This window comes from Platalea leucorodia, assembly GCF_965183815.1.
Source record: "Platalea leucorodia genome assembly, chromosome: 10".
Taxonomy (NCBI): Eukaryota; Metazoa; Chordata; class Aves; order Pelecaniformes; family Threskiornithidae; genus Platalea; species Platalea leucorodia.
This window is the reverse complement of record NC_138832.1, coordinates 23,204,586-23,231,700: the sequence shown is the minus strand read 5'-3', so window position 1 is coordinate 23,231,700 and position 27,115 is coordinate 23,204,586. Positions and strand designations below refer to the sequence as shown.

Here is a 27,115-nt window from a genome sequence, read left to right as displayed (position 1 = left end):
TAGGCAGAGTCGCGTTGCGCTGAAGAGGCTGACTCTGATTCAAATCCAAAGAGTTTCATCTGCAATGCAGATAGAAGAGTTTACGGCTGTGAAAGACATTCAGTACCTGCGGTGCTGAGGGAGGGCAGAGCCCAGGGCTCCCTCCGCGGGATACCTCCCTGCTCAGGGCTGCCCGGGCGCCCAAGTGAGGGGAAGCTCTCTCAGCCTGTACCACACCTTAGCCAAGGAGTCCGAGTGCCCTCGCCTTCTGTATCAACAGCTGATTGCAACCGCCGCCTCATTATCTTCTGCATGCTGCCCCGCCGCTTGCCAAGGCTGCCTAGGTGTGCCCTGGGTGCCAGAGGACAGGAGTCACCTGTAGCCACCAAAGTCATCTAGATCAAAGGACGGTCTCCTTTAGAGAACTCCTGACTGCCTTGGTGCTTTCAGTCCTTGTGGATGTTCAGCAGGGGGAAGAGACCACGCCAACATCATCCCAATAATTTCCTGCCTTATTATAAAACACAGCTTCAAAATATTTTATGCGTCTTTAAATTTCCTAAGACAGTTCTACAAGTATCATTAAATTTCCACTTTCTTTTTGCTTATTACACAGCTTATGTTCAACTCCTTAGAGCACTAGTTAGGATCTTTCTCCTCAAAACTTTCGATGGAGCAATTATTGTGCAGATGCCAGCAGCTGGCACATGTTTTAGGTGTGGAGCGGGTTGGTTAAAAACCAGCCCTTTAAAAAACAATGTGCCGAGAATTTTTTACACTAGCAACACCTTATATCTTGCATGAAAAATTTAGTATCTTTTACCCCCTGACATTATCATCAAAAAGTTTTTAATATATGAGCAATCCAAATAACTTCTCAGGTATTGGAATAAGCTCAGTAATTTCAGTGATTTAAGCCTGGAAAACTAACAAGACTGAAGAATAAAACTTAGGTCCTGCCTGATCCCTTTGAAATTAAAGCAAGTTTGAAACTGAAAAATTTTTGTTTCATTTTGCAACCTCTTCTCCAAACCGAATGTCCTAGGATGGGCAATGTAGCTTGCTACCATATACAGTTCAACTATGCCACGTATCAGTAGCTAAGCCAGAAGCTCCAGGAGCTCCGGCTTTGCCGACTAGGATGCGCACAGCCGGGAAGACTGCGGGCTCGGTGGTGCAGGGTTGCGGAATCAGAGGCGTTAAGGGTATTTTGCCTTTCTCTGAGGCAGTCGGTGCTGGGAAGTTGAGGGTTGGATAGCTGGAAATATGGGCTGTTGATCAGTTCTAGTAAACCAAAAATGTGTCTCTTAATTGGTGTTATTACTAAACATTTGCTTTAGTGTGGGAAAATGTTATAAAAAGCAGAGAAGACTTTTTAAAGATTGTGATATATGAGCCCCCTGCCTGAAGCTGCCACACTCAAAACCAACTGGAAATCTCTTTACATGAATTCATCTATTTAAGGCAAGGAAAAAAATGTAAAGTATTTCTGAATACTCCCTGAACTTCTAAAAAACATCATTGTACCCAAAAGGATACTGAGAATACAAACCAGATTGTTTGTTGAAGGTTTCTGCTATAAGAACTTACCATATTTTCTTTAAGAAATTAAAAAAAAATATTTATCTACACACATTTCCCCATTGGTCTGCTAATCCGTATCAATCTAAATAAGAGCAACGAGGTACATTTGAGTTATCTCTGTCCTTTCATACATTCTCTGAACTGTTCATGTTATGACGAAGTATTTGTACAAAGCAATAGCTCAATCTACTTCAGTTTGACGTCATGTGTCAAGTTGGGCTGAATATATAATATTTGTGTTGCTAGCAGGTTTATGCACAAGGGCAAAAGGTTTCCAACCACCGCAGGAGATTTCCTAGGCACAGTCAGTGGTAGCGATCTGTGTTTTTCATAAGTTTGTCTTCCAAATTGCCAGCAGAGTTTGAAGGAGGGTGAAAATCTGCCCTATGGCCTATACATTCAGAGATGAAACTCGGTCTTTTGCTTCCAAAGACGTTTGCAAAGCATGTGCCGCAAGGGTCACTTGATCATCAGCAAAGGACAGGATGAACAGAGAAGCTGCTTTCAGTTTACATTGCAAAACAGTTTTGGGGGCAGCGGCAGCAACCTGCATTTTTTAAAACTACACAGGAAATTTCCAGGAGGCAGCATTTGACTTTCAAAGTGAGTGTGAAAAGGACACTGAAGCACAGCCCCACCGAACTTCGCATGCTTAGTTTGATGTTTCCTCTGATCAGCCTTGCTCCACTTTCCTTTCTTCTCTAAACCGGCCTGATGTCACTGGAATGGGAATTATGAGTGGAAGTAATTAAAAGATGTTTGGAATATCTAAACAACAGCTAGGAACAAAATAGATCTGTCCCTAGTGTTTTCCTTCAGAAACCAGCTCAGATGACTGACGGGACACGAAGGCTTCTCAGTGCCGATCAAGACATTCCTGTTCCTCCAGTCCTCACCTCAGAGCATCTGACCGTACTCAGTCACAGCGACCAAAAAATCCTGCCTACCTAAATAAGCGGGCATAAAATGTGTGTAATAGAGAACTGATCTCCTCACCAAGTTAGGCACTTCTTTAATTTTTTCTTTTTAAGGCCACGGAGAAAATAGTAGAAGCTGCCAAAATCAACCTGCCAAGGTTATTATCTGGAAATGGCATTTAATATAAGCGCATGCTTGAAGCTTGCCCCAGGGAGCAGAACTTTAGCAGCAGAGAGCTTGCAATCATCAGAAGCGAGGCAAGATTAGAATAAATCATGTGAAGCGAGGTTTTCTGCATGCGAGGTGTGACCTGAGAGGCTTGTCCATGAGCCACTTCCTCACCTGGGGAAGGAGGAGGGCGCCGGGAAGGTGGGGAGCCTGATCTCAGGAGGCTGCGACCGCAGAACCGAGGGCTGCCCATTCTGTGCAAACGCCTTGCAGCCCCAGTGCTGAACACTCTTGCGTGGGGAGCCCCAGCTCACCTGAAACCAGGGATTAACGTAAACTCGGAACTGAGCTAGGCAAATCTCGTGACTGCTTTCACAAGCTGATCGTATCTCCTGCATTCGCCAATAACTATAACACAAAACAAGAAAGAATCTCTTGGATCAAGTCCAGTCCCCACTTCACAGAGCTGAAGCTGGTGTGATGGTGCTTATCTTTGCCGTAGCTGAGGCAGGGCCTGCAGCCATCTGCATGGCCGCCATTGCTGGCGTTACACTGTATATACCCCACTGGCTGCCTCAGCTCCGTGCTTTCAAAGGCTTTGGAAATATAAGCGGCGAATTCACAAACTAAGGGCAGCTGAGCTACTGCCCTGTGCAAACGCTGTTAACTTTTGTATTAGGCTGTTACTAACAGTGTAATACAGCTATGCACTCTGATGGATAGCGAGTAAGTCTGTGGACTGCTTTTGAGGCAGTCCAATACCCTCATCTCCAAGTCCTGGGATTAGTCTGTCTTTACAGCACATACTTTTTGTCCTCACTACATCCTACATCCCTCTCCTGCTCTCCCCCCCTTTCCTGGATGTCTCCTAAACTCCCCTCAGGGCTCAGGATTCCTTGAATTTTTACATTAGAAAAAGCCAAGAGGAATTTCTCAGCCGGAGTCTGCACAGTCTCTCTTCCCTGTACCAAAATGAATTTTGCCTTTAAAATTGTGCCTGGTGCAGAGATTTTGGCAAGCCAGAGCGGGATTGCCTGAGCCCTGCGGCTGAATCTCTTGCTTTCTGCAAGCAGATGCACTAAGCCTTCTTGCTGTAGTGAATTTTACAAGAAGCAATTTTTGCAAGCCTTCCCCCCCATACCTAGAAACGCAGAAGGAGTCACAGCTAGCGCGCGTTGTGCGTGTAACTGGTGCTCAGGGCTTTTGCTGGGGCTCTGAGCAGTAAAGCTTTTAGCCCGGAGGAGTGCTTGACGTTACCAAGCAAGAAGGGAAGAACCTCGTCTAAGAAGGAAAGAACCTCGTCTAACCCTTTGTATGATGAAAGGCTGAGCAAGGCAGTTTTCCTTTGTGCCCTGCGGGGAATGGCAAAAGCATATGGTCCCCAAGATTTCAAAATTCAGCCAAAAACTAAACTCAGGCCCAGAATGTAAAGGAAATATAGGGACCAACCTTCTATTTTCAGATCATTTGCCTTTGTCTTCTGGATTTCCACATAGGTTTCCTTAGATCTTCCTGTGTTTTTCTGAACTGTGGGAACACGATTGCCAAGGAAGTAGAGAGGGGAGTTTTCAGCCCTGCTGGGATTGTTCTTGATTTGAGGGTCAAGGAAGCTTGACCTAGTCATTACCTGTTCCATTTTTTACAAAACCGCCATGAATCTAAAACACCTCAGCCAAAATGTTTGCTTCCTTAGAGCCCGCAGCTCAGAAATTGCACACCTTGAATTCTTCCTTACAGATACACTAAGGTCAGTTTGCAGGAAAAGCACCAACCACCATGGGGCTACTTTGCCTATTCCTCTATAGCTGTGAGTAAAACGGGACTGCGCATAGGGATACTCCACACGAATACACAGGAGCAGCTATTCTGTGAGGCATTCATCCTGTTTGCTGTTAAACTCGTATCTCATTAACCGAAATCAGTGCTGAATACAATAATTTAGGAGTTCAAGCAATTTCCTCCCTGTCCCCAGAAGCCTGCAGCGGGTGATGCGAGCGTGGGGCCTCCCAGAATCCCAGTCCGGATCCTCGATTCCCTCACAGTTACTGAGAAGGGCTCACTTTGGCCCTTTGTAGCCATAGGGATCATCCCGGAAAGCTGATACTGAGCCTGGACTTCCCCAGCTTTTGGGTCGGGTTGCGCAGGGGTCGGTGTTTCAGACCTTTAATGTACAGATGCCTGCTACTGTGCGTCCTCCAGGAGTTATAAAACGTGTTTTTCCCCCGCTGCCTCTTCGCTTGTCCTTCCAGCTGCCTGAAGCCGGCTCCCCGAGGGGCCTAACGCATGCCCACATAGCGGCATTTGGAAGCCCTTCTGGTGGGCAATCCGAATTGCGATACGCCTTCGCGCAGGAAAGGGCTGTTGGGAGAGATTGCCCAGGACCCGTAACAGGAAGACGTATGCGCCTGTGTTTGAAAGGCGGGATACAGTAAAGCGCTGTGGATTATCAGTTGCAAACCTCAGGGTCTCTGTCTTTCCTTGCAGAAAAAGAAATCCCACGGGTGCCGTGTTGTCCAGCCCTGGGTCACTAGATACATCCCCCACCTCCGCTTAGGGAAGGGTACCCACTCCTTTCACTGCCGAATCGCTCCTGAATTAACACTGTCATTGCTAATTTGCAAAGAGAAGGGGAAGGACTTGATGAACATCCACTAATTAAACGCACAGGTATTACTTTGCTCCTTAGCCCATGAGGAATATCAGAAGAAACAACAATGCAGCGCCCAGGTGTGGGGAGAAATGCTTGTCCCCCATCTCCTCCGGGGCGTGCGGGAGGCAAGGCCGCTGTATCAGCTCTTGCTGCATGGCACGGCAGGACAGAGCGCAATAGCAAATTTGGCTAGTTAAAAGGGTCTTGTACTGTTACAATTAAAGGGTGATTCAAGTGAATCTAAACAATGATGTCACCCTGAGAACCTTTTAAACACAATTTAAGCTATTACATGGTGTGAAGCAGAGAGAATCAGCTAACCTTTTGGCCTGCCACATTTTTGTCTCTATAAATGGATGATGTCTGGATTATTCTCATTTCATGTTCATGCACTTGGGACAAGCTTTGCTCTCAGTTACACAGGTTTAAAGCTGTAGCTTGGCTGAAGACAATAGCCTATCTCTGAATTTGCCTTTGTGTGCCCCAGAAGATTTATTTTATTATGGTTGTTTATATATTTTGTGGTAGAATCTGAGTGAGAAAAGAACTGACTGAAAGCTGCTCTCTCGCTGCATGCTTTATAAAGGTAGAGATTTTACCGATCTTGCTGGAAAATCCCGATTTGTTTTGGATGTGAAAACTCACCGGGAGAAAGCTAAGTAACCTGCTTACTTTGCTGTGATGAAGGAAAGCCAGTGTGTGGCCCCTGCACCGAGACCGCAGCAGCATCCAGTTGCGTGAGGCCGCACAACAGCCCCTGCTGCTGTTCCTGAATGCGCCAGCGCAGGTTCTCACTTCACATTTGTTTTGGCTTTAGAGTTCCCATTCTGCCTCTCATGCCTAAAACAACTTTCCTTCAGTCTTGGCAATTTTTCTGTTGAGTAAGGACGGAGTAACAGCTAAGGCAAGAGAACGGGGTTTGGCCCAATAGGAATTACCAGGGAGAGTAATTAATCCCCGGAATCCGATGTCAGCATGAACCGAGCGGAGCAGGCGGTGGGGAGGGATTCCCTGGGGCAGAGCCTCCTCTGGCTGTGATCTCAATGGAGTTGGCCCATCTCACTTTGAAAGAGCCGCGTGTTTCTCACAGCTCATCATCCAACTCAACGATGGCTTTTCCAAATATAATGATATTCCAAATATATTGACTCTGGGAAAGTAAGGCCCAGTTGTGACCGTGAAGCCGCGAATGATCCCATTAACGGTTTTATTACTTAATCCACTGATACATCAGGTTCTGACTTCGTCCAGAAAGGAGATAAGCCAAGTCCTGCGTGTGATGTATTTATAGGTTTGGAATTGCTCCGGAGTTTCTAGGCTGTGCTCGCATTTGAACTGTTTTCTCATGGCTTTCCCACCAAGTCAAATAAACACGGGTAGCCTCATTCTCTGGGTCAAGCTGGGCAATATCACCCTGTCCTAATGAAAGAGAAGTGCAGGTCAAAACAAAGACCCAGTACGGCCCGACTCCTGGGATGAAGGAACTGCCTGGGCAAGGTGGATTCAGGAAGGGAGCAGGCTGCTGAGCAGGGCATGCCGAAGGTTCCCCATCAGGCATTTTTGTCATTACATTTGCAGGAAGGTGTATACAAGGCTGATTTCTTCTTTTTAGTATTACGGAGACATGGGATTATTTGGGGATACTGTCTGATCTACAGACTCCTCAACCAGAAAGACCAGTAGAGTTGGTTATTTACAGCTATGGCTTACATCAGAAGAGCATTGTTAGACTAGAAAGAGGAGCTAGAAAGACCCCTAAAAGAAATTTGGGGTTTCACAATATATTAATTGGACTGTGATCTTTATACCAAGGATAAAAATATTTGGTATAAATTAGCCACGTACTTTGCCTTTTTTATTGTTGTCTACTTTGCATTTGAAATGTGATGTTCAAACCCACATGGTGAAATGCCATTATTAATTTAGGTTAATAAATCATGAAGCGGCGTGCCTTCTTCTAGTTACTGAAGTTGATCTCTGTTGAATTTTGTGCATAACTGTGGTTGTTATATTGTTATTAACATTAAATTACTAATCTTCTTTCCCTAATGTACTACCCAGCATGTCAGAGCTGGTATACAATATCATCTAGGGCAGGCAGCCACAACCAGGCACTACAACATCCCACAAGTCTACAAGCGCAGACTAATGCTCCCAAGAGGAAGGCTCTCCTTTTCCCATCCCAAGAATATGTGCACAATTTGTTTTAACATTCTTCATGACAGTATCATCAGCTTTCTGGAGAGTTTCTGGCAGAAGGACAAAAGGAGAAGAAAGGAGACAGTTTTGTCTGGGTATAAATCTCAGTTTTCATTTGCCAAACCTGTCCTGCACTTCTGAGAAAATCAGGGCAGTAAAGCTGAAAATTCTGTGCTCAGAGTGGGATTAGTGGAAAAGCTAAAGCTGATCTAGTTTTGATTTCCACGGAGTAGAGTTTGCATAGCTGCCATTCAAGGCCATTTGCTCTTCCACTGTACAACACCACAGCATCGCTGTACTTTAAAACATTGATGTAGACTTTTCAACGCTACGGGGATTTGCGTCTGGCATTCAACTTTGGCATTCTGCCTTTCTGTCTACCTGTGCCTGGGATGTCCCTCAGTCCGACCACTTGACCTACAAATTTTGGTCTCAACATCTTCCTGATTTAAATGAAATTTTTATATAAAAATCCTGTTTTCAAGACAGTTTACATTAAAAAGATAAAGGTGTCTTTCAGAAACAGGCAGCTGTTGCTTGGGAAAACAGGAAGAATCATCGTAAGATAAATGACTGGGTAGAATCAGTTTGGCCAGAAATATGAGACACAAAGCTGACAGCATGAATCTCTTACCAGCATAAATCAGATCCATTTGTAAACACAACGAGTTGGTCCAGGGTCTGCAAGTGCCTGGGGCGGTCGCGCTGCCTGTGCAGTACTGCAGCCTGTCCTTTAGGGGCTGGTTTGCTGCATAAAAAAAAGCCACTAAAGCTTTTCTCCTTGTGCAGAGAGGGGATAGAGGGATGTGCATTCAAACAGCAACGGTGCCGTCACTACCCCTTCTCCTCAGGTGCCGCCTTCTTTCCTGGGTCACGACCTAGTGCTTTGTAACTGATAACTGAAATCACCTCACCGATGAACCAGCCCTTGTCCTGAACAAAAGGCCAAATGTGCTCTTTAATCCAGAGTCCAGCGCTTGACGATCTGTATGGGGGAAATACCGAAGGCTTTATTCTGCAGCTCTGGGATTGCTATTACAGGTTCTGGACATTTCTGCTATAGTGGTTAAACTCTTGCTATGCATTTCTTTTGCATCCTTGGAGAAGCAAAGACAGTCAATATCGACATCATTAAAGCCATCACAATTAGGGGTCAGGATAAACACTTCACCTGATGAATCAGGTAGCTAATGCTTTGCAGGGCCATTGCTTTGGGCTGCTGATTCTTTAACTCCCAGACCGACCAATATATCTGGTCTTGTCTGGTGTCACCATATGCAGTCTCCTTAAATTGAGAGCTAGGCTAACCAGACTTAAAAAGAGACAGTAACAGGGGTTAAAGAGCATCATTAGGAGAGCCCAGAACAGCCTAATTCCTTTAGTCATCTTTCCTGTTTTAAAATCTTTCTGCTTATCTCGGTTCTGGTCTTGACATCTGCTGGTAGTGAAAGCAAAGCAGTGACACTTGGGGGTGGTGGGAGGTAAGGAGGGCATCTCACAGGCTGATCTTGCAGTTTATGCCATGAAGGAACTGAGAGCAATTCTCAGCGCACGTAGGGCAAAGGTCTCTCTCTTGTGCTCTTGCATTTAATGGTCCAAGTGATGTCCTTTAGCGTGTATTGTCCTGCTAGCTTTTGAAAGGCTGCCTTTTTGTTTTGATTCTATATTGTTCTAAGTTAAATAGTAGGAAAAGAGAAATCTCTGCCACCATAACATTCTCTTATAGGTCTATTCATTATAGATCCCGAGAGGAAACTGAGAGTTCCCCTGGACAATGGTCCGATATACAAACGAGCATACATTAACTTTCTGTGGTTGTATAGTTCATTTTGGCTGCATTTCCTTTACATTCTTAGGAACACGGATTCAGGCATAATTTGGTTTGATGTCTTCCTCTGCCTCGAACCGCTGTCTTGTTAGACACACTGCCCGTCAAGCAGCCTCTCTGCAGCAGAGGCCCGAAGTGGAGATGCTTCAGGCAGACGTGGTGGTGCACTGAGGGTGCTTTGGGGGTCAGCGGGAGGGCCAGGAGCAGCGGAGACCAGGCCAGGTCTGCGGGGTTTCGGCTGAACTGGGTGGGGGATGCCGGGACGGCTGCTGACCAGACGCCATGCTCCGAAAAGACAAGGATGTCGGGTGGATTGGACATAAGCCAGGACGTTTAAGTAACTCAACCTTGGTCCCCTGTCCTTTGCCAAACACCTTAGGGGAGCTCACTTGGGGAACATCTGCCATGGCTTTGGCAGCGCTAACTCCAGAAGAGGGGCTGCAGCAGGGTATGATACAGGAGCACCCAGAATCTCTGGGTGGGAAATGGCTGATGCAATTACAGCTGTGTTCACTGCACTAAGTAGCGTGGACGCTTTGCTCAGGACCACAGCCCAGTGGTCAGCCTGAACTGCACTTCTCAGTTTGTAGGTACCCACTCAGACCTCCAGCTTTGGGCACTTCGGCACTGCATTCCTCTCTGCTTTTGTGCCTCTGCTCTTCTTCTGTAAATCAGGGAGATTAGCACTTCCCTTCCTCCCTGGAGGGAATGTTTTGAAGAGAAAAAGCAGCTCAGGAACTGCAGTAGATTTACCTCATCTTTCACTTCCATCACCAGAGAAAAAGCCATTTGAAGCTACAAAGATACTGAGGCATTTAAGGCTGTAAGGATTAGGACTGGGATACACCACGGTAGGCTTGGCCTGAACTGTCAGAAATGAATCTCTCTCCTGTCCTCCAGACAGACCCTATAGAACATGGCTTTGGCTCTTGCTCTTTTGCACTGACATGCCGCGCTCTCGCCTGTTTTGCATGGGAACAGAGCCAAGCAGATGAAAAAGATTAGAGACTAGATCAGTCACTGTTACCCTGCCTTCTGTAAACAGCTTCGCACAGCCTGGAGAGTGTGACACCTGCCTTTGAAATGCTGCCTGTCCCATCCAAACGGCGTATCTAACACACTGCTCCCTGCCACTGCCGCCTTGCAGAGCCTGCTCACCTGTCCTGGGTACCACCGGGTGCATGGCAGCGATGCGCAGGGCTTGCAAGGCTACAGTTTTGCTTGAATTTCTTTTAATGCGGTGCCTCACATATGCGGCAGGTTGCTAGTTTCCTCGGAGGAATAATGAAGCGCAAACACACACGCGCGCGCGCATGCATAGGTGCAAAGGGATGCAGTGTCACTCCAATTGCAACCATATTCCAAAAAGCCTCTTGGTTTTCCTTCTGACTGCGTCTTCTGGCACAGAGAAATTTGCAAAGCTAATTTTCAGCTCCTGTCTAATGGGTTCCCCTGCTGAGTGTCTGTTACAGTTAAAGGATTCCAGATTGAGAGTTTGTTCTCCTCTCCCCTGTGCACATCTACGTTGGAGGTACTTCTTGGAGAGCTGGTTAATGAGCCCGGAGTGCGACTGAGTGTTCGTGCTGACGTTCAGGAGGAGTTTCCCCTCCTCCTTGCAGGAAGGTAGCCCTCACACCCTTACAGCCCATTTGTTTTCTTACTGCTTTCACCCCAGTAGAAGTAAGGTGATTATAGGTATCAGACTGCACAAGGGAATACTGGATTTATCAAAGTTGAGAAGCAAAAGGAGAAATCCCCTTCGCTAGGAGCTCACTCGTTCTGGCACTTGCCCGCTTTTTGGGAGGAGGAACGAGCTGCAGTTGAGCTGCACGCAGCAAGGGTTCAAAACACACCGTTGCACTCATTTCCTCCTTGCCCCACGTGCTTGCCCCGCTGGCCACCCTCGGAGGGGAGGGCACTGCCGTCCACACCAGATATTCACTGCTGCTGGCTCCTTCCAGCTCCCGTGGAAAGCGAAGAGAGCCTTTCCCTGGATGCTCCTGCAGATCAGCACAGAACTGGGAGCCAATTTACTCAAGCTCTAATTCCTGCTGTGCTGCAGGCTTCCTGTATGACCTTAAGATACTTATCTTATCTGTCTTCAGTTTCCAGCAGTATATAATAGCAATTACTTACCAACCTCACAAACATGTTGCAAGGTTAAATCCCTTTGTAAGCCATCTCGCAACTAATCTTAGAAATGCAGACTGTTATGATCATTATTATTATTGCCGTTTTGGCACTGTCCTTTCTCAGCCATGGATGTTTTGCTATGACATCTGCACCTACCCAAACCTACAGCAAAGTTTAAGTATCAGTTTCCACAAAAGGTTTTCTCATTTTTGGGCACAGTATAGTGGATCTTCACCCCCAAAGGCCCTTAGAGGGTGGGCAGAGCCATGCAGAAAACAAAAGACGAATGGGACACACACATACAAACAAGACAACCCATTTCATGCATCTGCTCCTCTCATACCTGGAGGCCAAACCTCTAACGCTTATCTTAATATTTGTTGAGATTTTGTCTTGAGGAAGGGTGGGAAGAAGGACAAAAAGAGACATCGTTCCTCTTTGGAAAGCGTTTTTCCTAAGCAGCTGACCAGGCAGATCTTTAAGTATTTACTTTAAATACACACTTCTGTCTCCAGCAGGTACAAAGACACCTCTGCTGGTGTGGTAGGACAGAAGCCAACAGGACAAAAGGAGCCCAGGTGGGCTCAGTGTTGGACCTGGGCACTGCGTAGGGTTAGGATTAAGGTCAGGATTAGGGTTAGGATTAGGGTTAGGAGAGAGAAGCGCACAGCCTGAGTGTGAGTGGGGTTGCGAAGGGGCTACCAAAGGAAGAAGGGGGCTGCAAGTCTCTGGGAACAAAATGAGCCGGAGGCGGCGGAGACAGAAGCCTATAGTGCAGAAAGATGCCCCAGGAACCCAAATGTCTCACTGAAGCTGTGTGTGGTGGTTTCTGGAGGGTGAGGGAGGTACCGAGGTGTGCTGGCCGTGCCTGGCTGGTGAGGGAGACGCCTGCCTCACAGAACGACTGCCACAGGCACCTCTCAGTGCCGAAAGCCCAGGGAGCGGATGGGTTTATCAATGATGGTCGTCATGAATTCCTCACTTACCCTGTAGCAAAGCACGTTTGTGAAGCCAGCCCGGCAAGGCTCCGGAACACTGAGCGCTCATTCAGCCACTGCTCTGGATATACAAGACCAATAATCTGTCTCTTTTCACATGGAGTTAAGCATCTAAAAAAGATCAAATTATTGAAGAGTTAGAAAGTTGATCTTTACATCCAGGCTAAGCTAGAATTAAAATTGTCTACTCTCTTACTGAGGAGTTTCTCTCACTTGAAAAGGAACAACATAAATGAGTTTTCACTGGAATATGCTATCCTGGGATTTTAATTAAGAGGAAAATATATAGGTAAAACAAAATACCTGGGCATTATCAGTTTTCATGGCTATTATTCTATTTGTCAGCTGGGGCAATTCCTTTGCTGTGTGAACTGCAGAGCTAAGAGTACGGTATCTTTGTGCTCAAGAGCAACATATTCCCAAGCATGTTGTCTTTGGCATGGCCAATATTTTATCTGCCAGAGCCAATGTTAATGAAAAATTCCTGAAAAATTCCACATTTCAACACAGCAACACTCTGATGGGAATAACAATCTCTTCTGACCCCGTTCAAAAGCAGATATCAGGCAGGATACAAAACAGGGAGGTATTCCCGAATGCCCCTACCCAGGACTTTGGGTACTTTGTGCTAAGTTTGTGATGCTTGCCTGCCTTTATAAGTGATATCAACGCTGTTGTGTTGTGTGCCAGGTTGTGTACTCCCCATAGGACCTGCATCCGAAATCAGCATTTCTCAGAATAGACATGGATGCAGTCAGAAACACCGGGTTGGTGAAACTAAGAGCTGCCTTCTAGTCTTGTTGCATAGCAGTCTCATCTCTTTGAAACAGTCAGAGCGATGCGGCAATTTTATAACGAGAACATGTCTGTATAGAAGTGGGTTTCCCCTTCTGGGACAATGCTGGTGAAGTCACGAGTCTTCTTGACATGGTGGGTAGGAATATTTGTCATCCATTACAGTCAATGTTAGCCTAGATGATTTGTAATATAGCAGCTCGTCTCCTCATTGCATCAGACAGTCTGGAAAACTAAGGCCAAGCAAATAAAGCTGTGAAATAAAAGCCCAGTCATGAGTAAGGTGGCCTTAAATCACTGTTACTGACTGCAAAGTGACAACGCAGGGAAATGGAAGGCACTAGTTCACTTTGATTTCCATGAATTGAATTCACACAGCTAATCGATTCCCGTAGGAGTTCAGAGTATCATGTAGGATAGTACTAGAGGTTAACTGGCATACGGGCCGTGCCACAATGAAATTGCTGACTTGAACAAGAGTAGAGCCACCCTGAATTTCTCTTTCCGTGCCTTTACTTGAGCCTTGCACAGCCAGACCGTCCTTCCTACTCTGAAAAGGCTTCTTGTCAAGGCAGCGCCTGTGATGTGGGCAGGACAGGCAGCCAGAGCTGTGGGAATTGTGGCAGATCCCACCATAGGAAAGAGAGGCCATCCTCGGGAGACCTTGCAACAAAGCTCAGAGAGGCGTGCTGGATTTATTCACGTAGCGTAGGTCACTCAGTAAGTGGAGAATAAGTGAGCTTGTCAACAAGCAAGGAAAAACCCATGTATACGGCCTCTCCACACACTGTCCTACAACCGAAACCTTTGTGTTATATACACGCTTCGCGGACCAGAACACCGCGGGCAAAGGAAAATCAAGACTTACAACTAACAGGCATCCAAATTCAGCTTATTACACACGCGTCCACACCTGACAAAAGGCAGGGCAAGCAGTGTAATTTATTCCCCCGCTGTTGTTAGAGTCCACGATAGCATCTACTATCATCAACTGTGTGTCATGCCCTAGAGAGAGGAGAAAGCCTGACGGTACACAGATAAGAGCAGGTGCTAATCTGATGCTGTGGTCCAGCGCATAGACGCAATGCTGTGTAAATGCTCCGGTTTCAGCCCCTGGAAAGCCCTCTCTTGCCGAGTTCTCCCCTCCTTTGGAGACTTATTAAAGGCTGGTTGCTCAGTCAGCAGTGAGAGCACACTGTTCCTCCTGTGTAGACAAGATCTTTGATGTGCTCACGCTCAGAGCTGCTACCTTTATTTCAGTTTTAAAGGGGATGCAAAGGGAGGGACGGGTTCTTGCCAGTCACAGACTTGCCTAAATATTTATCTCTGCTAAAAACAGTTTAGTTTCTGGATTTAGCCCAGGGTTGATTCTGACGAGAGACATCAAACACAATACACATGAATCAGGGACAGCACATCTGGCATTGCCTGTGTGCTGTAGGAATATAAATAAAAGAGCCAGCAAGCTCCAGCTGGTGAGTTATTTGTACTGCAACAAGGCTGTCAGCTTTCTAATATCACCACCCAGTGAGAAGAGGGTGCCATGAATCACTTGGGGCTGCTCTGTGGTCCCCCGTTGGCACGCGTCTTTCTTTCTGCATGGGAGGACTCAAAAGCGAAGGATCATAAACACTTTTTTGAAAATGATTTGCAAGAGTGCCGAAAAGAGTGGCAGGCCAAGCCAGCAGTGCTGCCAATATTTAGAACATGATGATATTTTATTTTTGGAAGTATCTAATACAAATGTTCTTTTCCTGGAAAGATTCCTTCTCCTGCCTGCCACCCCCGCCTCCCTCAGACTGCTGGGGCCAATATTTCTGTTGCAACTTCCTTGCTCCCAGCCATTTCCTACTATAGATTTCCCTCCCCTCTCTCCTGGAGCTGATGGTCCGGGTTGCACCCTGCATTGTTCTGCTGGCCTGGAAGGAGGCGAATGTCGGCGCCTGATTCAGCTGCCCACGCAGAGGCACCCAGTGCGGCTCGGGATGTCGAGGGTAACCCTGGAGGCTCCTAGCTCATGCTATGGACGGGCACAAGCATCGCAGAGATGCCCTGTGTCTGCCAGCCCTGGGAGGATGGCTCAGATAGACGTGAGCCCCTGGTCGTCGTCTTTACAGCGTGAGCAGAAGAGATTACAGAGCTGCAAGGCTTGGTGGGTGCAGGAAACGGCCAGAGCAATGGACCCGTGTGCATGGGGGCACTTAAGTACAGGCTGGGTCCCGCTCCTTCCCATCCGCTCATCCGAGGGCAGCGCTGCCCTCAGAACTGATAGTGTCCATTACTGCCCTTTACTCCATCACTCCACAAACTGATAAGATAAGTATGACCTTTAGTTGGGCAAAATTTGACATGGAAACATGAACAGAAGCCTCGGAGCTAAGGGTTAAAAAAATTGCAATGCCCAAAGAGTCATTTTGATTACTTTAAACAAAACCAGCATGCAGAGCAGCCATGGAGAAAGACACATCACATTACTTCCCTGATGAGCCCAGGACACCCATTTTAGGTACTGTTAAAACAGTGGAGGTCAAATTTACTATGGAGGGCAAAGACCAGTGATTCATTTTTCCTTATTCTTTATAGTCACTTTTCACCTTGAAGAACAAAAGGGCCTAAAGTCAGAGAACGTTTGTTCTTGAGTCTTGCCAAAGCCTTTTTTTTTTTTTTAATAAACCATCATTAAAATCTGGGCCCATTGCCTTGACAAAAGAAAAGAATATATTTGTGTATACTTAAGAGACGGGAAAGAGACTGTGCGCCAGGGCTAGTCACAGATAAAGGAATTCCGGACATTATTCCTTGTGCTCCTAGGGGTTGTGACATGGGATTTCCTTTCAAAGTGGTAAATAGCCATACCGTTGTTGTACGACAGGGTGGGGTGGTCACTGGTTTCTTTAAAACGGGGACAGATGAAAGCACATTATGAGAAGAAAGCCAGGCTGGAGACATGTGCACAATGAACCCCTGTGAAGGGGGGCGAGGGGTGCAAATTCACCCCCACCCAAAGCACCAGCTCCAAGCTTTGCCCTCATAAGCTTCCCGTGGTTTAGAGGTGCTACCAGCTGATCGCTGCCCTGGGAAGAATAGCTCATGTCACAGCAAAATAGATTTAACTCTTAAGAGGGAGCCAAAATCTCGGGGCTTGTCAGCCCCTTATGTGTTCCTCCTAGATCTGCAGGAGAGAGATGGAAATTGTGGGGAAACGGGTTTATCTTGGGGTGACTCCTGATGTTTTCTGCCTTCTCTCAAAGCCGGGCAGCCTCTCACTGTGCGCTGTGCGACACTGAGTGCCCGTCCTGGCCTGGTATGGGAACAGAGAGGGTGGCGAGGGTGGGATACCATGGCTGTGAGCCTCGGGAGGAGCCTCACCATGTTTTGGAACAAGAATCAGACAGCCGAGGTCTTTTATAACTGAAAGCACCTTTCTCTCTTTTGCTGAATCCCGCACAGGATTGGGGTGAGCAGTCTTCTCTTTTAAGAGAACAGAAGAGCTAAAGCTGCAGATTTTATCCTGTTTCCATTTTACTTAGAAAAACATTCAACTTCGTACTGGGATTACTTTTTCTGTTGGACTTTGCATTAAGGACTCACCAAAGTGCACTGATTTTGCAGCGTCGGGGGAAGTCAGAAGCAGGGAGGGACGTGAATCGCTGGATGAGGGAGAAAAGAACATCAAGCTGATTTTATATTTGGATCTGAATACAAAACGATTTCCTTTCCTCCCTCTTCCTGCGGCTGTCCTGGAGGGTCAGCAAAGACTGCAGATCCTAAACCTCACAGTTAAAGCAGGGCTTAATGAGAAGGGGAAAGAAGCTTTGCATGTTACTGTTCTCCAAATCCTCAGGATTCAGGTCTTCAGTAATAAATGTTCATTTAAGGAATCATCAGTGGGACAGATAAATTAGCATATTGCAGAAGTTTGCAAATGGAAGGTTTCTACATGAGCCTTCTCATTGCTTTCTATTTTATTGCTAGATATCTGAATTACAACTCTATAATCCTTCTACCATGTAACAACACACTCGCAGATTTATTTTCCCTTTAAACTACAATGAGATCTTATGTCAGTATAGGGAGGTACATGATAAAATTGTAAAATTCAGCTTGTAAACTTGACGCAAAGTGGGAACGTCCAAGGGGCCGAGCTGCTGTTTCCAGTGCAAGAGTCAGTTTGGATCTGCTGCAAAGGGTCTTGTTCCACTAGTGAATAAGACGCCCAGGAAGGGACAGAGAGACTGAAGTCATAGCTAAATTCAGGCCCTACTGCAACTCATTGGCTTAAGAGATTGTGTCAAGAGGGTAGGACACGTGCGAGATTCTAACCAAGTTCAGAACTGGAGATTTGAAAGGAAAAATGACGAATTTTCCTTCTTTTTCTTTGACCCCTTCCTAACATCCCACATTTTTCTGAAAACCGGGGAAAAGAGAAAGGTCCCTTGTTCACCGTGGCAATAAAATAACACATCTTGTACAATAACTGTATGGCTGGTCTAAGGAACAGCAAAGACAGTTAAATGAATCATACAGAGAATTACTCATACATATGCATTTTCAAACAGTAAACAGGTCGTGCTTAGCGTTGCTAACCGGCGAGCAGGCGGGCTGCACCGTCCACATTGCTGCTCGTGCGTGTTTGGGGAGATCAGGGGAAAATCAGTTGGTGCACAGCAGTAAACCCGATCTGATTCAGGCCCTGGGACTGCACTCAAACATTAGCACTTCTGCTGTGTGGGTATGGGGCTGGATGGCACTCGCCCATCAGCAGAGTACCATTCTACTGGTAGGAATCGGATCATGTTTTCTGAGCCCTGTAACAGACTACTGAACCGTGCTTTTTTGATATCCCGGTACAATCACATTAAATCTCTTAAGATGAACTATATTTTCATGGCCAAAAGCCAAACAAACAAAACTCTCTGAAAAATAAACAAACAGAACCCTTTCAGAAGGATTTTTAAAAAGCTAAACAGATCTAATACTTGGTTTAGGGAGTTGTCATTTAAAAATAGCTCAAATAAATTAAGAATACCAGAACTGATCTGCTGTCCTTCTTCCCAGCGGTGGCGTGAGCACATGAGAGTTTCTGTTTCCTCGCAGTGGAAACTGCCCCTGAACTATGGTGCCATTGCCCAGTGTCGTGATCTCTTCATCTTGGACTGCAAGGTGGAGTCGACCCGGGCTCCGAGGAGTATTCCCACTGCACAGATGTTCACATCAACACAACAGCTCTTGTGACTGAGGTCTGCAGGACTGGTGCTGGACATACAGCTCTTTTTACTCTCAAACAATGTTTTTTTTTTTTTTGCTCCCAAAGCTGCTTACATCCTGTGACCTTGCACTAAAGCCCAAATGAAATGCCTCACAATTTTCCTAAATACTATCTTTATTCTTATGGCTCCTGTATAAACCACTGCTATGCAGTTAATGCTGGGCAGTTGTTTCTACCCTAAGACCTTTTAGCCAAGGGTTTACAATTTGGCATCTGAGGTCTCAGCCTGAAAATTCATCTTTGTTTTTGTATTCTCCCCAAGAGCCTGTTTTAAATTGATATAAACATTTCAATAGCTTAAGAGTGCAACAAAACGGCCAGCCTCCCTTTCCAGCTGGAAAACCATCATGTTTCTTTGAGTCAAAGTACTGTGTGTTGCTGGCGAGACTAGTGGCTGGTCTCATCTTGGCTTGGTCATGCAGATAAAGGCATCTGTGTAACCATACGGCACATCCAGAAAGAAATAAAACAACACCTTTACTTGACTGTGCAATACTTGCTTTTTCAATGTATCTGTTTCTCTGTAGCGGGCATTGCTTACCCCTCTTCCCCTGATATGTATATCGTGCACAAATACCACCGTATTCAGCAAGAGACGCTAGGAACCTGTTGATTTGCTTCAGCATGTGGAGAAATCCCTCAGTAACATAGTTCACAGCTGCCAGACCAAAATTTATATGCCTTACTAAAAATTTTACTGACTAATCAAGCCAAGAGGGAACAGGCCTCTGAAAGAAGCAAGCAAGGACCCCAGCAAATGCAGTCTCAGATCTGGACTTCATTATTGGGATTAGTTCTCTGAAATCTCAGTGCAGCAAATCAAGGCTGTATGTGTGGGTTCAGGATGGGAAGGAACCTTATTAATTGCCTGCGTGCATTTGCATTCTTTTTCATCTCCCACCTTGGTACTTTTCTCCTCCTGAATCCCAATGCTGACGTTTTTCTTTCCTGGTGACATAAAGTTTTCACTTTGCTTTCAATCAGTGCTCACTTAACTTTCATGATTCCCTTTTCTCTTAGCCATTCTCCTGTAGTTCTGTACTTCTTACCAGGGCTTCCGATACTCTGCAAGAGGTAGTCAGCAGAGAGCTCCAAAACCAGGAGCTGCTTTCCGCATTTAATTACTTTTAGAGTCACATTTATTGATTTTGTTAACTATCCAGCACAAGAACTAATTTTATTGTTCAAAGGGCAACTGCACGTTTTGTCTGTCTATAGGAACTGCAATAAACTCTTGGGCTGAAGAGGTGAGATTTTTAGGAAAAGAAAACAGTGATGTGCTTGTTTCTGCTCTTTTTGAAATCAATAGTAAAAATAGAACTATTTAGGGGTTTTATAACAAAACAGCTTTTCATTAGAAAATTACACTGTGGCAGAATTCTGTGTAGAAAGTGGCTGGGCTAGATGCAGTTTTCCAGGAAAGGTTCTGCAGCCAGGATGGTGTTTCTGGTCACAACCCAACGATGCCATGACCTTGTCATTGAGACGCATGCGTAGGATGCTGGAGAGGCCACGTTCCTTGGTGGAATCAAGCCTCTGAATCTGTGTCTCCCACTACCGGGGGCTGCCCTAAATATCTGGCTATTTTTAGATGAGTCTTTTTCTGTTGCTGCTTTTCATAATAAGAAAAACCTTTGAAGGATTTGTGTTTTATCCCTATGCACAACAGGAATTAAAATAAATAAATAGATCTTAAATATTTAGACATGAAGAGAGAAGAATTTCCTGCCCAGCTTTTGCTAAGCGGCGTAGGTGGCTTTAATGCAAACCGGATCTGCTCCTGGGTACCTAGCAATGTTTCCTTTTCTTGGAATTGACTGTGGTAAAGCACCTTTAAAAGCAGGATCCCACAAAGCAAATCTCCTGTTTCCAAGGTCACCGTGCAATCATCTCCCCTGTGCCATAGTTTTTCCCAAGGATGAACTGATCTGCTGCAACCTAAGCAACCTGTTAGGGAAGGAACTGCTCTAGCTAAGGGGCTGCAGCAGCACGGAGGCTACAGCCAGCCCCAGGGCAGCAAGGCGAGGGAGTCCTTTAAGTGTCTGACCCCCCGCAAAGCCCCTCAAAGTAAACCCAAAAGTCAGGATCTGGCATTAAAGCAGCAAGCTGAGCTCTGGGCATCACACCTGGTGTATCACCCACCTGCCGGCCCTCCTCTGGGCTTGCGGGAGGCTGCGCCCCGGCACCGGCAACTGCTTTTCCTCCGAGCCTTCGCGGGTCAAGTGAGCTGATCTGGGAACCTGCGGGGGACAGAAGAAGGGACTTTTGTCAACAGGCAGCCATGCTATGTAGACTTGATAAATATGTGCAGTGCTAATTCAAAGCAGATTCCTGCTTTGCCACAAGCAGAATTCCTCCAAACCCTGCCATCAAAAACATTATGTCACAGCTGCGGAGGAGCCTAACAAACAGGGGAGAAGTTGGGGTCATGTCAGGGTAACGGTGCGGTGGAGGCCGTAAGGAAGTGATTGAAGCCCTGTTCCACGGCCTGATGGAGTTTGTCATTAAGAAGGATTTCACAAATGATTTGCAGCCAATTCCCTGGGTCCGATTGGTACTTTCCAGCTTAACGCAAACCAGCGAGCAAACCAGCCTCCAGACCTAGTTAGGCCAAACTATCCAGGGAGGTTGCAGGCAAGAGATAGCATAACAACGCCTGGGGCCGTGGAAACCTAACTGAAACTGGGATTGGTTTTTAAGGAGATCATTAGGTTCTCTCTCACCATCTCTAGCAAACAGTTTTTATCTGTCTCCCAAAATAGCAACCTCCCACCCTTCAAAACAAACAAAAAAAAAGGAAAGCCTCTTGAGACAGGCACACAGACAAAGCCAGTGGAAGTGGAACACACAGCTGATCGAAAACAGATTCCAGCGTCAAGTCCAAAGTTGGTTTCAGCCCATTTCTTCTTAATGGGTAAACTTAAGAAACTGAGAAAACAAAGTAATTACCCACCAAGTAGATTTTACTGACACTAAGCATTTACAGGTTTCTGACACATGCAATCCCTGTGATTTGGTCAAAGCCATCTCTGTTTAGTGTGGCGCGTCAATTGAGTTGATGTCAGGAGCCTCTGGCTCATTTGCTTCTGGATTTATAGCTCAAGGAAAAACGATAAAATGATGGTAACTAGGGTGGGCTTTTGTTCTGCTTCACTCTGACCATCCACCTTCCCTGTTCTGATTTCAACTCCATCCCTCCCGTGGCCTTCCCTTGGCCTGCTCCTTCTGCAGGTCAGTGATTCATCACACAGGAGGACACAGATGTTCTTTACAAAGAAGTGTTTCCGTGCAAGCTCATATTTTTCCTAGAAAAGAGGGCTGGGGATGAGGAATGAGATGGGGAGGAGGAATCCACCACTGTGAAAAGGGCCTGAGAACGTGTGTTGCCCAGTTTCCACCAGAGTTTGTGTGATGCTGCCTATACGACCCACCGGCACCCCCAGGGAGCAGGGCCGCGTGCCGGATTCACACCGGCAAGGCTCCAAGTGGGAAATCTTGGGGCACGTGGCCTGAGAAAAGAGGCGGTCTCTCCGAGCAGCTAATCCGTAAGCATTTGGTGGTCAGTGGGCAGTCATCTTGCTTGATGGCAATACTAGGATTTAGCCATGGGGCACGGTCAGAGGTTGTTTTGCAAGCCACCCTCTTATCCTTCAGCAGAACCTCATCCAAATTCCTCTGTCAGCTCTTGCACTTCCTAGAAAACAGCCATAGGCCTCTTTTGAGGTCTGGATGATGGACACTTTTAAGTCCAAAGCTACGAACGCCCACTCTGCCTTTGAATCTCAGCAGTGCTGAGGTAGCACCAAAGAAGTCTGGAAAGGGAAGAGACCTGTACCTCAGGCCAGGCCCTGGCGGGCCACCTCAGCAGCATCATTGCCCTAATACTGCCTAAATGTGGCAGCTGAAGCTCTTAGAGATTACTTCATGTAGGTCACCAACAAATGTTTTCTGAAGGACATCACCTAGCCCTTTACCTCATCTAATTTTAAATATTCCTAAAGATAGGGCTGGCATCATTTCTTCCTTTGGGAGACAAATTACACAGGCTGATATAACTCAACCTTGGCAAGATTTTCTTTTCTCTCCCTAGACTCTTACCAGTTGCAACAGAAAAAGCAGATAAATAGCTGCCCTTGGTATCGGATCTCCTGTGATTCCAACCTCTCCTGTTAAGCACTCCGATTTACAAAAATTTTATTATTGTAGCCTCTAAAGGCCCCGTTACAGTGTGCTATGCAAGAAAGTAGTATAGGATCCACCAGAAGGGCTCTTGGTCTTCAGGTTAAACAATGTGACAAATAACCAGATTAGCAGCAAAAGGGATGTGCGTTTAAACCGCACTGACATTTTGCTGGAGATATGGAAAACTGGCAGAACACTCATACGACATTGAGGCAAAATTGTCTGTATAAGCGTCCTTGACACCTGAGGTGTCAGAGTCGAGCTACAAAACTGAGATCTAGTTGCATGTATTTAGTATCTTAACTGTTCCCTTCCTTAGATTTGCGCTACTGATCCTTGACTGAACATCAAAGAACACAGAGAAGATGATACTCTAAAATAATAACTTGCAACATGCAAGTAAACTCATGCTTTCTTAAAACCAGACATCTCTGTGGCTCTGAAATATTTTTGTCTTCAGTGGAGCTGAGCCACCAGCTTAGAAGTAGGGACCAGTTTCCTTCTTCTTTGGCTTGTGAGCTCCTAGCAGGTTTCCTTACCGACTCTGTCTGCAGTGAAGGCCCATGCTAGTCTGTGTAGGAATGTGTCCATCTCATCTAAACAGTTTTCACCAAACCAAAACAAATGAAGGACTGTGTTAGTCTCCCTCTTAAGCCTCATCCGGCCCTAACTGGCTCAAACCACTGCAAACAAATCATTTCCATGTACAAAGATTTCCGGAAGGAAAGACAGGACCCAGAGCGGATCCACATGGCATATCCTGATAATTCCCATCCGTTGGGCTTGAAACATCTTTTTTCAGATCTTATAAAGGTCATTCTGTACCGTACAGTGCTTATGGATATGGTACAGCTACTTTGGGGGGGTTCCCAACAGCCTCATGCGCAAGCGGCTGAGGAAACAAGAAGACAGACTTGGGAGTCACCGATGCGGTCTGCAGATGGTAGAGGAGGGATGTGAGCGAGCACCCTCCTCTCATTTGATACGTACAGGCAGAGACCGTACAATGCTTTCAAAGAAACACACTTTTTGGTAAACCAGAGTTTCAGGGATTGTGTAACTTCTTTCTTTTCTTCTCTGGGCATTTTAATGTCTCTCTAGGGTATCCATCTTATGCTTTTCCAAAGTCTTTTACTTAGGGTGAATTATCATCATGTTTTACTGCCAAAGGAGTAAGCTGACATACAGTACAATAATTTAATTGACTCACTAGTTTGAAATACTGTGCCGCTTGTTAATATTACCTTGTGGTAGATGCAAAATTTCTCCGTCAATGCATGTTCTGGCTAAGAACTTAAACAGCCAGGGTAGGTGAATTTCAAAGTCACCACCCCTCAACAGCTATGTAAATACAGGTAGATATGGCAAGTGGGATTGTATTTTGGGTTAATACTGGCCGGTGCTTTAATTTGTGTGGCACAGCCAAGTGAAACTTAATTTACCAACCTCTTTAACCTGAAGAACTTTCAGTTTCATCTGTTTGCTTTTCATTTATGTGAGTGTTATTCTCCAAGCCCCCATGGTACCAAAGCTCTCCTTCAGAAACAAGTCTGGCAGCTCTAAATTATTACTGAAGGTTGTTTCATGATTAGACTTTAAATAGGCTGGGGACTAGATTCGATCTATGGCTTTAGCAGCGTGCTCTGGGCGCCTGTACAACCAGATACCAGAACAGACTCAACACGTGCGAAACCAGCGCTATTTTATTGAATTCTGGCAAAAAATTCATTTCACCACTGATGGTCGCTCCTGATAGCAACTTTTATGGAAACCTAAGGAAAATCCCTCCTTAATATTTTACGGTGCCAGCTTAAAGTCTGACCTCTACTGGCAGTCGGGATAAATTATAAACTGATGCACGTATGGGTTATTGCATTGCCTCCTAAACACTGAACTAAAGGCAACTTCTTGCCTTCAGAAAAATAAACGCCGCTGCATTCTCCCTGTCTCCCGCCTTGTGAGCAGACTGACCCGCGTGCAGCTTTACCATTGCCTCGCTGCACCATGGCCCCTCCGCAGGAGGTGCCCCCGTAGCATGGGAATCACCATGTGTATTGCCAGTCTGCCAAGACGGGTGCAATAATGTTGTGATTAACAAGTGAAAAATAAAAATTACCATATCATATCCACACAGAAAAGATGATGATTTTTTTTTAATCTGATGGCTATTGTCACTTCAATAGAAAACAATGAGAAAGGTACAAAACTATATAGAAGAGAAGACCTACTGAAAACTTTTCTACTACTGCTCTAACTTAAAAAAAATCCATTCTCTCTAACGAAATATCCCGCCTGAGAGCTTTATTCTTATCCTGAGTATAGACAGCCCCTTTATTCCAGGTTAAAATTCCAGTATAAATGATAAAACTGGGTAGGAACAAGAGAGAAATCACTAGTACTTGGGTTTTTTATGAGCGGTCCTGGCTCATATCAAGATAGATTTCAATAGCGACTGATTCTTTCTGTGCACATGAGCAGGTTGGGGAATAGTTCTTGGAACAGAGTCAGCACAACAATTGCTCTCATTATTTGCAGCTGTACAAAACAAATAAGTTTGAAAGAAATATAGAGAGGTGCCAAATTTAATCCCATTGATGTGTGAGCGAACACAGTGTTTAGTGCTGTGAATTACTGCTGTTGACTTTTCAGCCTTACATGTCACCTTTGATAAATGAGCTAATCTGCTGATAGCTACTCGAAATAATAAAGTAATTTAGTTAAAAGAGTTTTAAAACATTCCTTCCTTAGCATCTGAAACTTTCTAAGTAACTACTCACGGCACACAAATTACCCTATATAGAGCAATTCTGATTAGATTAAAGCGAACGGAACGTAGGGTTTTGACAGGCTGGAATCATAACTTGATCCATGGTTTACTGGCTGTAGCTATGAAGAACTGTTGGGCTGACAGGCAATAAAGATGCCCAGCTACCTATCCATCAATACACAAATACGCTCCCAGGAGTTCACCTGTGGCGACAATTCTGAGTTGACACAGGGACACAGGAAAGCCTGGAAAGGACCCAGTGGAGACAGATCTAGATGGCCTTCTAAATGGGAAGCCATTTTCCTACCCAGTGCTCTGGAGAAAGGAGGGAGATCTTGGCTAGATTTGCTTCCAGATAAATGCTTTATCATATCTGAAGACCGAGTAGCAGCAAGTCCTTGTTTGTTGAGTCCTTAGGGAGGAGGTGAAGGGCAGGCAGAACACGTGCTGTGGTGGACGGCAGTGAGAGTGGAGGGTGAACCTTGGGGCCAAAGCCACCAGCAGAGAGGTACCTCGGGCTCTTGCAGGGGCTGCTCCCCGTGGTGGTTCATCCCAGAGAGCAACGCGTGCCCTCGTTCCTCCTCTCACTCGCGGCCTTGTCTGAAGAATGTGCCCTCTCCTCAGGATGGTCAAGTCAAGGAAGAATGAAAGCTATGTCTGGAGCGCCTGTGAAGTAATCCTGTCTGGGAATCATTGGAAACACTTGCATCTGCAACCCTAAAGCTTTTCTCAGGAGACCACGTTGGTGGAGAGGCAAAGACAGTTTCATAACTCACATTTTTTTACTTTTTTTTCCCCCTAAAGTCTTTAGGACATAGTGTGGTCTCTTTTTTTGTGTGTCTCGTTCCCACTGGGTCTGCATATTTGCTAATCATGGAGATGTGCCAGGTCTTCTCTTTCCCAGAGGAATTGCCATAATTTGGATCAAGAAATAACAACATTCCCAGTCTTTTTTCCATCGACATGAGATTATTGCATTTCCTAAATACTTTCAACTGTGCTTGAGTGCGTGGCAGATGATTGCAGATGTTGCCACCTCGTTTCCCAGACTTCGTGTTTATTTTATGGCTGTAGATCTAAGATCTCCACTTGTCATCCAGTTACAAAGAAAGGACACGTCCCCTCGCTACATAACTCAACATAAGCACAGGGTGGTGATATCTCTGTCATTCTTTAGGACTCTACGCTCTACAGTGTCAGAGGGAAAACAATGGCTCTGATTAATGAGCTGCTGCCGCCAAAGACCAAACAATTTTGACCTAGAGTTGCTCTCTGTGACCTCTTCCCATAAATCTGCAACTGATACAGCGATCCATATCATGGACAGCCAAGAAAGCACATGGCATTGTACATTCAGGGAGTTGCCTCTGAGCAGGTGTAGTTGAACTCCAAAGGTTACGTTTTGATTACAGAAAAACGGAGAAAAGTTCCTGTTAATTGACACAAGGGTTTTGGAGCAATAAGGTGGCCTTGCTGAAGGGTTTCTGCTGATTACGGAAGGAAACCAGAGTGACCCTGTGCCACTCCATCAGGAAATGCTGATGCATCTGTGGGCGAGGAAAAGCCTCCGAGGAACAAATCCCAAGAGCACAGCCAATGTCTTATCTTATCTTTAAACACTTGCTCTACTTAGCAGTTGTTTTTA

General features: G+C 45.7%; 1 protein-coding gene across 1 annotated transcript in view; it reads left to right on the top strand.

The window, feature by feature from the left end:
- LOC309595826 (vascular endothelial growth factor receptor kdr-like) overlaps positions 1 to 27,115 on the top strand; it is a 141,624-nt gene that overhangs the window by 3,423 nt on the left and 111,086 nt on the right. The gene's annotated exons all lie outside the window — the stretch shown is intronic.